Source organism: Rhamphochromis longiceps, linkage group LG14 (assembly GCF_057381845.1).
Source record: "Rhamphochromis longiceps isolate RC_006_pf linkage group LG14, R_longiceps_female_GT1.1, whole genome shotgun sequence".
Taxonomy (NCBI): domain Eukaryota; kingdom Metazoa; phylum Chordata; class Actinopteri; order Cichliformes; family Cichlidae; genus Rhamphochromis; species Rhamphochromis longiceps.
Genome location: NC_140570.1, coordinates 17,409,460 through 17,426,082, shown reverse-complemented (window position 1 = coordinate 17,426,082; position 16,623 = coordinate 17,409,460). Strand labels below are relative to the sequence as shown.

General features: G+C 40.8%; 1 protein-coding gene across 2 annotated transcripts in view; it reads left to right on the top strand.

The window, feature by feature from the left end:
- clmpb (CXADR like membrane protein b) overlaps positions 1-16,623 on the top strand; it is an 83,803-nt gene that overhangs the window by 20,781 nt on the left and 46,399 nt on the right. The window contains exon 1 of one of the 2 annotated variants that reach the window (XM_085379887.1): positions 3,199-3,294. The exons of the other annotated variant lie outside the window; for it this stretch is intronic. The gene's annotated coding sequence lies outside the window, so the exon portion shown is untranslated. Of the gene's footprint in view, positions 1-3,198; positions 3,295-16,623 lie in introns of those variants that run through there. 2 annotated transcript variants of the gene reach the window in all.

Genomic DNA, 16,623 nt, shown 5'->3' with positions numbered 1-16,623 from the left:
TATATCAAAATATGACAACACATGACAAATCAGAGTGGTCTGCTTTTTACTTTTAACTGTGCCACATCTAACAAAATGAAAAAAGTGACCCTAAAATAATGCTCCAAATGGAATTCAATTCTGGAATTCAAAAAAATTGCTAAAAAAATAATAATAATGATACTGGAAAGCTGGTCTTTGATCCACCCATTCCTGGGACATTTGAGACTTCCCTGGTGAAGGCACAGTCTCCTCAACATGCTAACAGCTGCAGCAGAGAGAAATCATGTAAATGTATTGGTTCGGGTAAAAATCACTCAGCGATTCTAGGGTCAATATAATTATGAAACTGGTGCAAAGACTGGAATGAAAATGAGTGAAAAAGCATCCAGTATCCAAAGCAAAAGCTTGAATAACTCTTGCTCAAGACTGCTTTAAAAAGAAATACACGTTTGGTTCCATGGAAGGCAAATGTAGATTTGAGGGATCAAGCATTTTGCACAGTTCTGTGTGCAAAAAACCATCAAACAAACTTGCAGTAAATCTGAGTCCTTCTGCAATAAAATGGGTAACTTGTGTGTCATGAGTTGAATGACGCAGTTTTAAAGACGCATTGCTAACAGTGACTCTAACATTTAATGTCCAAACCCAACCTGAACTGCAGTATTCACAATAAAATAAGTCTGACTGTTAAGCCTGCTTTGAGATGGGTTTCAGATTTCTGTTGCACAGTCTGCACAAGCATGAGGGGCGAGAAAAAGACAAAGAAAGGAGAAAGAAAAACAGACGGAAAGGAAGAATGAAAGGGAAAAAAAGAGACTGAATGTGAAGAAGAACAATAGACAGCAAGTTAAAAAAAACAAGGCGTTTAAGAGTATTTAGCTCATCTTATTGTGAAGCTCTCAGTCAGTCGTAATAAGCAGACCTAATGCACAATTAAAACCACCTGGAGCCCGCCCGTCACTTCCAGAGTCAACCTTACAATCATTTCTTTGTGTGCGTGTGTTCTTCGTCAACCCTCAGTCTATCACCTTTGCAAAGCTTTGCAAATTAAGGTGTGACCGAGCCAAAATGAGATCTCTCCGTAGCCAGAACAAACACCATAATAGACATTTCAAACACAGACCCTATTATTTTTGTGTGACGGGTGTGCTGCATTCTGGATCCTAAGAACCTTCCATTCAAAAACACCCACATTTCCCCCTCCAAAGATCTGAATCACAACGTCCTAGTCCTTTCACATAAATGTCTCACTCCTACACTGAACAATTATGTTTACATAACAAAAACGCTTTATTGCTTTTACGTGAAGAACTGGGTAAGACAGATTTCCTTGAGGATAAATTGGTGCGTATCAGGCTCACCCAAGTAGTAGTAGTCTTTTTGCTGCTTTGATTGTTGTGTGGCCTTGGATTTTGAGAAAATTCAACATCGCACAAATAGTGTTACTCTCTTTTAAATTCATAAAACATTGAAAAAAATCCTAGCTTTTAATAGTAGGACTTTGGTGGAACAAGCAGATACTGTAGTTGTTCCCATTTATTTAAATTCCTCTCCTTTGGCGTCAGACTGTGAGTGTGAGCAGCAGGATGCATGAGGTGTGTTTAACTTGGACTCATTGTGGGGGAAGGCCAGAAGCTCAGAGTGAAATCTGTAAAAGCTCACATACGAAAGACACTTTTATCTTCTTTGTTTTTCTCCGGTTCATATAATGTGGATGTTTGTTCTTGCTATGCGGTCCCTGATTGTTAATGTAGTGTAGCTTTTCTCTAGAGGTAGACCAAAATAAAAACAGCTCCAACATATTCCACTTCTATTTTCCCTTCTCTGCAGCTCGCCACCCAGCGTTGTTGTGTATCTGCTACATTTCGCAAAGCAATCTTGCTTAAACAAACCCTTTGAACTCTGTCTGATTTGGTCTCATTTAGACCGGGGAGCAGAGGGAATAATCAACTCTAAAACGTCAAAGTTGCACCAATCTAAATATTTAATCACCTTTGACTCTGGATGATAGCTGAGCGTGAGGCAGGAAAGATGGAAGATTACCTCAGTGACTTCACAAAAATAAAATCTCATGACTGTATTGACTATGATTAACACTTAAATTAATAATTACAGAGCATTTCATTAGAGATAAAAAACATACTGGAGGCAGTTGGATCTCAGCCCACTTACCTACTTTATTGTTTGTAACGATGGAGCAGTGTCGGTAGTGGCCAGTGTGGGAGCCGATTCTTATCACTTTTGTTCTCATAGCTCTTGCCAGATGCAGCTCTTGGTGTCAATTTTGAATTCCGACACACTAATGATAGAAGGCCTTAATGGTTAAAGCGTTAAACCTTGTCTTACCACACATCCTTATGAGCTGTTAAGAGTTTATGTTAATTAGCTTGTTTAACAGCCCGGCTGACCTCTCTTGGTCTAATATGTACTTTCTTGAATCCTGCTGCCTGTTAATGATCGCAGGTACTTTAATCAGTGATGAGTAAGAGTTTGGCTTTTTAAAGAGTGTCATTAGCTGATACAGTAGACCCTTCAAATTTCTTTCCATTTGGTGAGGTTATGACCGATTTTATTAACTCTTTCCCATCGCGCGAGTTAAAGTGCATCTGGCCAGGTCAGTGACTAAACAACTATATCACTGTCTACTTTGAAGCTCTGCCTGTCCCTGTAAATTCTCCCTTGCCTCACCCTGTGAGGTGGAGTGCAATGATCCATTTGAGCAAGAGAGACACCTCCCCCATTACTCTGAAATTTAGCTTGACACCCCTAACACTGCCATGCTGGTCATTGACACAGCTGACTAGAATTTGTTTGTGTTTGAGGTAAAGGTGTTTGTGTCTATTAAGTGTCCTTGAATGGATGAATCTGGTGCATTCGAGTGGTTGCACATGCAGCCTTGTCAGAGAAGATTCCATTTAAAAAAGCACAGATTCCAAAAGCCATTGCATAACTGGCATGTCTCGCATCTTATCAAGTGGAAGAAAATCCCCAGAAAAGACTCAGATGTGACTTATTTACACTGATCCCCCACAACTTTAAACCAGCGTCACAATTTGTAGGTTCAAAACAGTAGCAAATCTTTTGGTTCCTGATGGTTGTGGGCTAGGACGCTGTCTTCTGGGTTCTGTGCAGTTTTGAGGATAGATCAACACCTTGGCTATTCGTCATGTTTCGGGAGAAGTAGGAGTTTTTTTATGCTGCACAAAATGGAGTTTTTTCCAATTCATGGAGGCTGCTGGCGGTGCAGAGGAAACCTTGCAGCAGAGTGCTTGGTGTGCGTGGTCTGCAACACTGTATGCTGAACAATGTAAGGTAAGTGTCAGTGGTTATATTGTTGTGGTTGGTCAATGTATGAAGATTTATTGAGAGAAAGGCTGTTTTGTCTTGCAGAGAGCTACTAATCAGAAACATTAGAGGTTGAAGGTTAGTGTGGTCTTTTTGGATCTGTATGTTCATCAAAAAGTAAACTTTGTTATTTTTGAGTTATGACCAGTGTCTTTCGCCTCAGCTTGGAGCAGAAACGACGCTACAAGGTTCTGGAGATGAACCAGTTCAGGCTTTGCATTCTTGGCTCGGCTTCTTCTGCATAGTTGCTAACTTGCAAATCACGATAAAGCTGCTAATAGTCAAATATGAAATGGGAATCTTTTCATGATAGTGTAAATCCACAGGCATGCAACCAGCCAGCATGTCTTCTTGAGTATCATTTTCCCAGAGCTATTAATCACTCATTCTTGCTTTGATTTATTCTGCTTTACAAAGGTAATCTGTTCAGTCAAAAGTTGAAATGGTAAGCCCCAACGTAGTACTTGAAAGTTCAGGCTAAAACAATTCTGGAATAGGTTATGATACTTTAGGCAGTTCATTTCGTGAGAAAATATATTTCAAGTTATGTGACGCTACAAGGTTTACTCACTCAGCTGGTATGTTAAAATGGACCAAAGAGGAAAAAGCCAGTCAGTGTGTAACCACAGAGAAACAAGCAAAAGCTTCTTAGATTTATCAAATGAGAGGCTAGTGGTCTGGAAAAATTCAGCGAGTCAGTCGCTGATGGGCCAGGATCGATTGGTTGGGTTGAGTTCCAGATGTTTGTGGACTTACAAATAATATGGCGCAGCTGGTCCTTGCAGCATCCAGAAAAATATGAAAAAACTTGGCACAGTAAAAGACCTTTCTCCTTGGCACAGTATGTTTATGTGCAAACTGCTTAGTCCCAACCCTCTTTCTGCCCTGCGTCATCACCACTCTCAATCAAAAGACCCGAGGCTTTCACATGATGTCATGTGCTAAACTGTTCCGCTTCTTTTTCCTTTTCCATTTCTTAGCACTCTAAACTTTGTTGTGTTTTTCTGATTCAAAATGATGTGAAGTATTTGTTGTAACAGCTTTGGCACCATAAAGAAACAATACAGAAACACATACTGATGATATTGCCTTTATAAAATAATAAAGCCCATTTATATTCAAGGTGTGTAAAGAGAAGCTAATCAAGGCAATCAGCAGCCGGTGTCTTGACAGCAGCTCTTCTCGTTCTGACATCCGGCAATCATCTCAGCTGAGGTTCCTACCTAATAATGATTGTTTCTTTCATCTTTGTGTGCAGAATCAACTGCTTAACAGGTAGTGTAAGATTTAACCAAAAGTGCTTTGACTGTCTTTATAACATCTCAAGGCTCTTAGTCTTCCTGGCCCAGGATTCATTCTGAGTTTATGGTGCAGCATTTTACTAACTTGTCACCATGTCTAAGGGGTCAACCAGAGTGCTTGCTCACTGACCTTACAGGTCAGCAGACATGCTTCACCCACCTCACCACTACATTGATGGAGCACCCATGCGTCCCTGAAGCTGATTAAAACACAGGGTGATGGGGATTATTTACAGCATGGCCCATGTGTGTGCGTGTTGTGTTTTCTCTTTATGTGTGCATATGTCTCAAGGACTCTAGTCCCAGGAGGATCCTAGCCTCATAACCTCCCCCATTCCCAGCCATGCCATGGATCATGTAAGGAAATAAGAAATGGGAGGAGCTGCCATTTCCTTCTGCTGGATGTGTCACCTCTTTAGCCTTGGTGAACAGCTAGCTGAAGGCTGAAGCCTGCTGAGAGACACTCAGACCATGACACACCAGAATGTGCTCGATGAGTGTACTTCATCTGGGTACTCAAGATTTGTGTGTTTTGTGCAGCCTGTTAGGACATAGCACATGTGTTGGTACGTGCATGCATGTGCATGTGAGTGTACACCTTAGAAGGCATTGCAGCTGATGGCTTGTCACTGATAGTGGCCCCAATGTGAAACAAAGGTCACAGTACTCTCAGGGTTTCATCTGGCCCTCTCACTGGAGTACTGCTGTAGCTGTCAGCTAATGAGACAGTAGAAGAGTGCAGGGGAAATAGGAGATAGATCAAAAAAAAAAAGTTGAAAGAGAGAAAAAGAGAGCAGGAGATAGGGATTTAATAATGCAACTGAAAGAGAAGGAAAAAAGAGATTTTCTGTTTTGTTTCAGTGGCCGAAACGTAAGAAAACATGAGAATAAGCACAGAAGGTGGGGGGGGGACAAAAGAGCAAACAGTGCACTACAACAGAAAAAAAGGAGACATCACAGCAAGTCGTGAGTTTAGCTCTTTTAGAGAAAAAAGCACAAAATGGGGACAAGGAGGGACTAAAGAAAGGAAAAGCTTGAAGAAAATTAAAGGAAAAGTCTGCTTCAGTTCCATCACAGGGAAACCATAAAATGCAGTTTCACAGCAGCAGCTGCAAAGAGAAGCAGTTAGGAAACGGCCCCCTGCAGTCTGCCATACACCACACCCTTAGTGAAACTATCTGGCTCTGTCTCTTTTTAATTTCTATCTGTGCTCTTGTCTTTCTGTCTGTAACTCACTGTCTTTCTGTATTGCTCCCTTTCTGACTTTTCCCCTTTTGTTTTCCCCCATTCCTTTAGAGAGGCATCCTAGACAGTGCCTTGAGGCCACCTAACTCAGGAATGATGGATTGGGTCGAGGGTGCATGGAAACGCAGGGGGTTGTGGTGCACTGCAGTGTAGCATGACTGATGGGAACATGCATTATTTTTCCTTGAAGGCTCGTTCAGCATGCACCAAAATACCAGCACGTGTTAAAATGGCCCGAAGCATAAAGAAAAGAGTGCTTTTTAAATGGTCATCCTGTTGCTTTGAATCATGACCTGTTATGCCAATCCGAATGTATTAGCTAATGGCACTGACAGAAGAGGATATTGGCAGATGTTCAGGTTACACTGCAGAACTTACGTATGATTAGCTGTCTTTAAAAGCCTGTTTGTGTGAGACTTGGTTGCTGAGTCACCGCCACCATGGGATGTCATCCCAAAACCAGTTGCCACCCTGCAGTACACTGTATACGTGCATTACTTTGGCTACCATCTTCCCTGTTTTGCTTTTCCTCCCTCAGGGTGAGCACATAAAGTGGAGTCTTTCCAAAACGGCATGAATATCCACCCAGCTGTTTGTGTAGTGCTTTTAATCACATCCCTGTGGTTTAACCCAAAATCAATATTCTTGACTGTGAAGTTCCGGTAACTTCACAAAAAAATGCTTCCATGTACTGTTGCCTTGGCCTGTCTCATTCATTTTTAAGGAGTCAGTTATGACTCCCAAGAGTTGTGCTGGAGACTAAAGTCTTATGGTTCAGTCAGCCCAAACCTGCTGTTGGAGCAGGAAGGTAGGGACGTGGAACCATACAGTGTTTGTAACAGAACAGCAAAGAAGTGCTGCAGCGATATTTGCATCTAGTGCATAAATGGGAACAGAATTATAGCTCTTTTTAAGACTATAATTGTAGATGTATCATTACAGAGCAGAAAAGCAGGAAAGGGAAAGCTCTAAAAACCATAAAAACCATTTACATACCATTTGCATGTACATATATGACAGAACTCAATATATGAAACCATTTTCTTAACCTATTCAATTGTAAAAATTTACCATTGCGTATTTGTGTGAAATAACTCGTTTTTCATAAATAGGCCTATTATGGATAGAATAAAGGGAAATTAGCAACTGTGCTTCCACAGGAAATGAAAAGAGTAAGGTTGTCAAAAAAATTGATACTCGGATCCAAATCCAAGTACTATTATCTGCAATGCTGGATACTCATTTACAACAGTATCTATACTGGCAGGCAGGTACACAACCTCTCCCATTACTAGCAGCCTTAATATAAAACTGTTACATCACCCACTGTTTTCTGAAGTGCTGTTTTGAAGCCTTGAGATGAGCCTTTCTGCTGGTGAGGCGGGATGGATCTGACTCTAAAACTGGACGCTCACTGGCTAATGACTTGATTAGCCAATGAGCAGAGATGGGCAGTAACACGTTAATGTAATCTGATTACTTTTTTCAAGTAACGAGTAAAGTAAGGGATTACTATTGCAAAAACGGTAATTAGATTACCGTTACTTTCCTGTAAGCACGCTGCGTTACTGCGTTACTAAAACCGTGATTTTTATGCGAGAATGTCTCACGACAATGACGTAAGCGAGTGCGACGTTCATGACAACAGTTGTGTGCAGATCAACAATGGATAATATATCCAGTGTGGGAGAGAGTATGAGCGTGCAGCGTTTAAAGCGTGGAAGCACTGACCTTACTTTGAGTTTGATTCCATAAAAAGTGACAAAAACATTAGTGTCCGTTGTGCGTGGGAAGAAAACTTCTTTTTACAGCGAAAAAAACCCCTAAACTTCCAAGCAAGCACTGAGTGCGCTACCACGTAATGGGAAACTCACAGAGAAACTCACAGATTCTTCCACTGACCGCTGCGGCACACCTGCACCAGGGTAAACCTCCGCCTACCCCACTCCTGCTATACAGGTGAAAATAGAGCAACAGGACCGCTAGTCTTTGACTTTATTTATTTTCTGCTGTGTTTCACTTGCATCTATTTGAATGACTGAGTGTAAACACAAAAAATATTTTATTTTATGTGCTGGAATGTGCAGAAAATAGGTTTAAATGTTAAACAAATTTCTTCCAGTCAGAGAATGTTGCATATAATTAAATTTTTGCTTGATACATAAAGTTAAAAGATTAAAACTAATAAAACAAGTTTTAAAATGGGACCTTTCCATTTGATTACATTTTATATGATGGATTATGCAGAAAAAGTAGAATTGGGCTGAAAGATCTATCACTTTATCACCTCTTCAGGTTGTAAATCGTGTTTTTAAAAAGTAACCAAGTAACTAAGTAATTAATTACTTTTGAAAATAAGTAAATAAAGTAAAGTAACGGGATTACTTTTTGGGGGAAGTAATCAGTAATTAGTTACTGATTACTTTTAGCCACATTAGCATTGTTTTTATTAATGTTTTTAGTGACCACAGTGGCTGAGGGTAGTTCTGCCTGTTTGTAATGTGTTAACATGATCATCATTTATGTTGAAAAACGTGTTTGTTTGTTTTTTAACAGATCGAAGCTTGATTAAAGTCTGCCAGTAACAAAACCAAAACAGTAGCAGCCTACCTTACCAATTTTATTTTATCAGCAAAAACAACACATCACCAGAAGCACAGTAGTACCTCTGATAAGCAAAAACAGTCTTTTTTTATTTTTAGCTACCCAAGAGAATCTTTAAAGCCCTTACCATTATGCATTTTTTGTTTGTTTTTTGTTTTTGTTGTAGTAAATCAAAAAGCTTAAAAATAGTGTTGCTATTGAAATTATTGTTTGTATTATTGTAATCCTTTTTTGTTATGCTTCTTTTTGATATCTTTTGTAACAAAACTGGTATTATGTATTTTCCTGGGTATTGGTCCTGAGTTTGAATTTCTATTGTTGTGTCAACCCTAGAGGAAAGTTATTGTCATGATACATCTGAAATTCTACTGTCAAGTTATGCAGGAAATCATGGAAAAACAAAAATTACCAAGAAAGTAGACTTTGATTGATAAAAATGTGCTTTTGGACTATAGGATCTACATTTGGAGGAAAGTTTAAAAAGTCATTATTGGGAAAATTTTGTTTAAAAGTCAATAAATTAGAAAGCTTCTGTCACCCTCTTTTAATTGAAACTTCCAAGAAAAAAACAATACAAACCAAAACAGGTCATTGTAATTTTAAGGCATTAATTTTATAAGACCTGTGGTATCAGGCGACAGGATTTAAGCAGCAAATCCTTTAAGTTCTTTAAGTAGCAAATTGGAGATTAGATTTGTTTCAGCATCTTAACACTGGTTCATGGTTCGTCCCTACTTTACCTACAACAGTGGGTAGGTTCCTACAAATGCCAGCACAGTGATCAACATTGCTTGTTTGATCTGTGAGTTGCCATCATATTTTGGCCTCATACTGATATGAGAAAGGAAAAAAAACAATGGTACACCTTGGCAGGCCAAAGACACTGCTAACACGTGAAGGGAAACTATAATATAATAGCCATAATGATGTCAGTGATAAAGCCTAGGTATGGTCTGTCAGTGTTGAAACAAAGTCCTCTGCATGGTCCACACACTGAAAAGGTCATCAGTCCTGAACCATTAGTATCAGGCTAAACAACATTTGAGGCCAGTTCCTACAAAAAGATTTCATTACTTCTTTGATTTATACATAACTGTTTTCAATTAATTCTTTATCTATTTTTAACTATTTAGCCTAGCATGCATTAGCCTTACTGCATATGAGTTGCCTAAACTGGTGCCCCATTATACATTATTTGGTTGCAGCTTTATTATTTTCCAGCAGACCTATCAGGAAGCATAGTCATAATCTTCCTCATAGGCTTCTTATAATTTAATGTTTTGGCCACGCTGACCTTGTGATTCATTCACTGCATAGGTGAGAAAGTAGTTTTTTTTTCTGGTTTATTAATAGTTCAAATGTTTTAATAACCAGCAACAGCATTATTCGCCATCTGTTTAAATACCATTATCATTCGTTAAAATTAGTTTGAGCCAGCATATTTTCCTCCTCAGGTAAGCTCCGTCATGTTCTGTGTCACCACTACTCTAAGCAGTCTTGACATTTTGCTTCATTGCATCACTACTTTTCATCCTTTCCCCGCAACAAACATGTGTAAAATTCAATTTTCTTACATTGCATTAGCTTGGTATGCAAAAAGTGCCAAGATATCTTATGTTATATGTCAGCCGGTGGTACTCTTCTGTGCAAGGATGACTCCATTTATAATGAAGACAGGACTTAGTGTGAAATTAACTTTAGCTGCTGAGAAGCTGATGACACAAAGAGAACTCTTCTACTGACTGCGCTGACAGACCAGCCGCCTCGACTCAGCTTGGATCTCGCTGGAGTCTCTCAGGTGTTTTGGAGTCTGGGAACAGAGGCTTTGCGAGGAGAATAGACTGCTGCCAAACGCCTATAACCTAAACACTGTGAGAGCACACTTCACCCTCTGTCTCCTGTTGTGTGTTCTTTGTTTAAAATGTGTTTTCCCCTGCTTCTGTCTATGTCACATTCCTACTCTCACTGCTTTCCCTGTACCTTTCTTTCTTTCGCCTCCATCTCATCCATTTTCAGCCTACCCTGCTACTCATCTGCATTTTTCTTCCTCCATCTTTCTCTCTGTTTTCTCTCATCCCTCCATCACACCCCTCCTCTCCTGCTGCGAACTAGTCGGGCTGCAGAGAACACAGAGCCTGAGGACAGGATGTCAGGAAGTCAGTTCCCATGAAAGGCAATGGGTCGCCACGATGCCTGTATAAGGCCAGATGACTGGCCATTGTCGTGTGCATCAGTGTGAGTGCGCGCGTGTGCAAGTGTGTGTCTATATCTGCGTGTTTTTTAGTTAAATTTGCTTATCGCTGTCAGCTAATGTGCATGCAGAGGTGTTTCTAGATTTGAAGATACATGTGAACATGTGCATGCAGCTACTTGAGTACATGTCTTGTCATGTGTATGTGTGTATTTTGGTGTGAGTGCAAACCCAGCAGCAGGCTGACGTGTGCCGTGCAGCCACAGAGACCAGAAGGGTTCTGCTCCCTCTCAGCTAATCCAAACAAAGCGTAGGCTGAGCCAGAATGAGGAATGTCTGCGCTGTTGGTCGTAGACGCAAAGGGTCAACCAGCATGAGTGTGCGTTTGCATGTGAGAGAAGAAGGGAAGCAGAGATCTTTTTGTATTTTTTTCCTAGGTTTTTGCTGTATTTGTTCATCTGTGCACACTATGTGAGTGTGTGTCTGTGGCTCAGTAATTCTTAATGTGCACTGTGTCATGGAGGGGCAGCTATTCTTATCCCCAGACTTACCTGATTACCATGTAAAGTCACAGAAAAAGGATACAGTAAAATAACCTCTGCTGGCAGGAATTCAGTGTCTGCTAGAATTAAAGGCAGCACTTCCACAGAAACGCACACCGAGTTACAAAAACAGGCACCATAGCAACAGCTTTTATTTCTTTCAGTATTTTGTAGTTTTCTTTATATGTTTATCAATCTTCTTCACGTGTTTATCTGATCCTAAGTGCTTCCTGTGAGGCACTTTGTTCTGTATACAGAAACGACTCATTTTGTTTCCTGAAAGCGGAAACCTCAAGGTTTTGGGTTCTTTTTTCTTTTCTTTTTTTCACTTTTGCACGAGTCATTCGCATTTGGCTCTTTCCTTAGATTCCTGTTGCATTTCAAAACTCTAACCACTGACAGTGGAACTGTGTTTTCCTTGGGGTGACTGGTGAAATACAGATGGGATTTGGAAACTTGACTGTTTGCCTGAGCCAGAAGGATCATTAGGTACTTGTCAGTGACGGGCCTTATTGCATGTCATGGGTTTTCCAGACAGCTAAAGGGGGGCACAGCGAGTTCACAGAGGTTTACATTCACAGACAGCCTTTTGCAGAGATAAAAGAAACGGAAAGAGCACACTGTGCCCCAGTCTCAAACACATTAACAATCGTGTCGGTGCAATCATAAAAATTGACTTTTTGTTTAGAAAAGCCTGACCCGTTCCCTCAAAACACACAAGACAGATCTCTTCCTGCTGCTTACCTTGAATAATGATTCTCTGGGAGCTCATTTACGTGCTGTGTGCTTCAAGTTTTACTGTGCTCAAGGGGCTATTGTGAAGCCATCAGCGTGGCACAAGTGACACCTATCACATACGACTGTCACAATTGTCAAATAGAAGAAAAGGCATGGCAGAGCTTTTAAGCCCCTTTTCCGTTAGTATGTACTTGGATCGACTTGCCACGGTTTGCCCCAACTTGACTCAGATCGACTGTTTTTCATTACAATTTAGTACCTCTTAATGTGTGTGGTCGTTGTCATAGCAGTGTAATTAATATGCGACATGGACGCTACAACAAATGTGGACATCGAGGCAAGAAAATGCATGCTGCTTGGTCTGTGGCTTTTTGTCAGACTCAGGTATGACGGCGTTGTTTTTTGTAGCCATTTCTCTCGTTGCCGGGTTTCAGAAATGGCAGTTTTGATTTCCGTGAATGTGATGCTCTCATGAAGTCTGACAACATCACATTTTAGTACCTGCTCGGATCGCTTGAAATCCGGGTACTATGACCTAATGGAAACCCTGAAAACCGTGGCGGACCGTGCCAAGTCGATCCGAGTATGTACTAATGGAAAAGTGGCTTTAGGTTGTGTTGTGATACTCAATACTGTTTGTTTCATGAAATAATTCTGCAGTGTAAAGTCACTGATGCCTGTGTGTGTGTTTTTGTGCAAGAGAGCAGTAGACAGCCAGAGAGTGAATATGTGTAACTGATTAGTCTCTATGTGTCCCAGGAGCCCATCGGCATAGGACTTTAGAGCAGCTGTGACTGGTTTGACCTCTGACCTTTGAATATTTTACTCTCGGGGTAAATCCCAGGGTACTGCATTTGCTCCTACAGACTGACATTTTTTTCTGCATTAAAATGAAGTGCATTATGTGTACTGCTTAATTTATAATCTATTTTCCCCAGTATATTGTCATTTGTATTGCACCACTTAAGTTGAGTAGGAATGTTAGGAAACAACTTCAGCATTCATTGAAAATGGTCCTCAGCTTATTTGCAATGGTACATGTTCAGGCCACCATGTGGCACAGGGTATGCTGAATTTGTCAGAATGCAATGAAAGCATAGTCACTTATGATCCATCAGTGGCTTCTGGACATAAATAACACTACCATTTCACAAGCAGGCCAATTAAAAATCGGTGACATTCAGGTGTGGGAAACAGATTGGCATTAAAGTTAATTCCTGCTAAAACCCAGTGACATTAGGAAACAGACAACTAGAGAGCAGGCATTCACTCTCATTCTTAATCTACTGCGTTCTTTAGCAAAAAATGTAGCAGTATGCAGGGAAATTGCCAGTGGGAACTCAATAGCAATGGGCAGCCTTTCAAATGTCATTGGGCATCTTTTTCTCTGCATTTAGCAGTTAAAATGGCCAACGTACACTGTACAGGGTAGCTTGAGGATTGGAAGGAAGGGACATGGCCTCCTTCTAGTCATGATCAGCATCTAAACTGCCTTTTCAATGAGCGCTTTACCATTTTATGTACATTTTATGTGCATTTGGGTGTGTTTCCACACGTTAGTGTATTTACATGTATTTACATGTACAAGCAGCGTACTGTTACTGTATTGACAAGAATACATTAGCTATTTAGATTGGACCGACTAAAGAAAGGGAGTTGCTGGCCATGTTCCTCTGATGGCTTATGTTATTCCCACTCCTCCTTACTTGCATTAGTGAGGAGGAAAGCATCCAGGGATGAAGGACACTATGGCTTGAAGGTCAAACCATAGAATCAGTAGCAGATTGCTGTGGGCAGCATTGCTCTCTCACATTAGAGTGCTAGCTACTAATGTGACTATGAACTGCCAGGTCTGAACAATCTAAGTAGTATGTACATGAGTGTCATAACATGCTTTTGTGTTTGCTTTCTCAAATGCATAATCAAATTTGCATTGTCCAGAAGAGGACATTGTATTTGTACCTGAACACCTAACCCTAGGCTACACTGTTGTGTTCATTAAACCTTCCAGGAGTCTTCTTGTCATCCCATCACTCACAGTGAGGCTAAATCGGTGTACTGCTCTGCGCGGATCTTAAATGAACGCCAAACGAATGTCTGCACTAATAATTTCAGCATATCTCATTCAAATGCACTCATAGTACATGCACCTTACAAATGCTTTTAAGGAAGACATTATGCATAGATGTACAGCGTGCACGCAAACTAACAGTGGTGCCACATCTCAGGTGGAATAAAATCATCTCTTTCTCTTGCTGTCTCTGTCCCCCATTAGCCTTGCTTCTCATGCAGAGCCACAAGTGTCACATCACATCATTGCGAGGCACCCCTAATAGAAATATTAATAGAGGGAAGGATGATAGAGAAAAGCCATTTTCACTGCCTCTCGTTCTTTTTTTTCCCTTCAGCAAACAGATTAGTACGTAATCCACCAAGGATAAGGCGAGATAAAATGTCCCTGATTGGCTACATTGCGATAAATAAACACATGCCTGCTCCAAATGGATCTTCGCTGCAGAAGGCATTTTTTTCCCCTGATATTTAGCCTTAAAATTGCACTTTCTTTTGGATAATTGAATTCACAATTGCTTTCCAATGCAGTACAGGAGCTTTCCTGAAACAAATGTTTTAGTTCAGGTTGCTGTCATGATACGTTGTGTGGCAGGCAGGGGAAGGACCCAAGATGCAGATTCACAGACACGGGGATAAACTCAAAAAACACAGCTTTATTGCTGGCCACGGGAAGCAATACAAAATAAACTAAAACTGGGAAAACTAAAGCATGAACTGTACAAGGAACCGAACCACGGGGAGAATTACACACAACATGAGGGAGAACGCGACGCCGAACAGAGGAAGACGCAGACAGAAATACACAGAGGGTTAACGAGGAAAGTGGGAACACACGGGGAACACAGCTGACACAGATAACCATAACGAGACAGGGCGGGGTGAACATAACACTGACGGGAGACGGGCAGAGTCAAACAGGAAGTACACAGAGGTTCAGACAGGAGGAGAGAGCACGGGGAGAACACAGACATAACAGGCTGGGGAAAACATGGAATAAAACACGAAAGGGGACAAGGGCTCATGAATACATAGAGGGGCACACAGGGGGTGAGAGTCACAAAGGGAAAGCACACAGGGAACAACATAACAGGGCGACTCAGGAAACATGGCCTAAATAGGGAACAAAATACAAACATACAAGAAAACTAAGAATACTGGGCCAACATGGCCCAGGACCATGACAGTTGCTAATTAAGTTTCCTTTTCTCATAATACAACAAATTCTACTCATTGCGTCTCTTTCTTTAAGCTAGAGTCTGTTAGGAGCTCGGTGTTGGAGCTCAGGCTCTTATTTGGTTCTTCTTCTGTTACTTAGTGATTTATTTTGGAAACAGACATTATGTTGATCTAAGCTGTGGTGAGTTTACACAGGCCCTGCTAACTCCTCTGATGGAATTAGTAGTTAGGGATGTACCTTGCCAGCATGTGGCATAAGAGAAAAGCTAAAATGTCTGGACACTTTCTTGTTGTGGACTCAGGGAAGAACATTTTCATCATCCTGGCATTGGTCCAGCCATGCATGGCTCAGGGATTATGTACTCTCCACTGAGCAGGCGACACGCAGGGCAAAAAGTGTGCTTCTTTGGCAATAACTGACTGTGTGCATGTGTTCATCATGAGATCTGATATATATGCTGAGAGATAGGATGGATGATGGGGATGGGGCGGTGGTGTTGGTGCTATCCATAACCATTTCCCATGTGAAGGCAGATGCACAGAGATGGTTTTTTGAGATGTCTCTGCAATATAACCTATAGCAAGTGAAGTGAAATTCACATACTGTACAGTGATTTATTTTTATTTTTTTAACCTGGCTATCCTCTTCCTTTTTTTAAATTTAATCACGCATAAAGTTTCTATGCTAATCGCAACAATAAAAGTATACTTTGATCGTTTAATCATAAATTCCAATTTAAACTCAGGAATATGACATTTGAGCAATTCCACCACAATAATAAGGATAAGATTTTATCTCAACAGTTCCTCCAACAATTTTTATTTCATGGAGCCATCCAGACTCTTCTGGGATGGTCAAAAGTTAAAACCTGTGGCTTTAAGTTTCAGGGAGGAGAGGATGCACCGCAAGTCACCTGACCAGACAGACAGACGGGCGCTGTAATTTCCACCAGAGTGTGAATAGATAATAATAGCTCTCCCAGCTCACCCACACAAAACTGAGGTGCTGTTAGTGGACGTACTGTAGGTTAAACAGTTTGTTCTCAGCTTACTGTAATATGCAACACATGGACACATACTTGCACGCACTTGGTAGATAAAATGCATAATTTGTCAGCACAAGAGAGATGCGGGCGTAATGTAGTTTGTTTGAAATACAGCTGAGCTTCACTTTATTTTCTTTTTTTTGTGTTGGTGAAAATGGGAGAAAAAATGTAGGATGAAAAAAAATTGCTTCCCTGAGTGAGGAGAGCATCCTCGGTGGCGCATAAACCTTTCGCTGGTCAGAGGCTGTTTTTAACCTTTGTGTGGGATCCAAAATGTCAAAGAGCCAAACGTCTTTCATTAATCTCGAGACAAAAGCCCCTTACATCAGCAAAACCCGCAGATTGCCAGCAAAGTGAGAATCATATCCCAAACTTTAAGA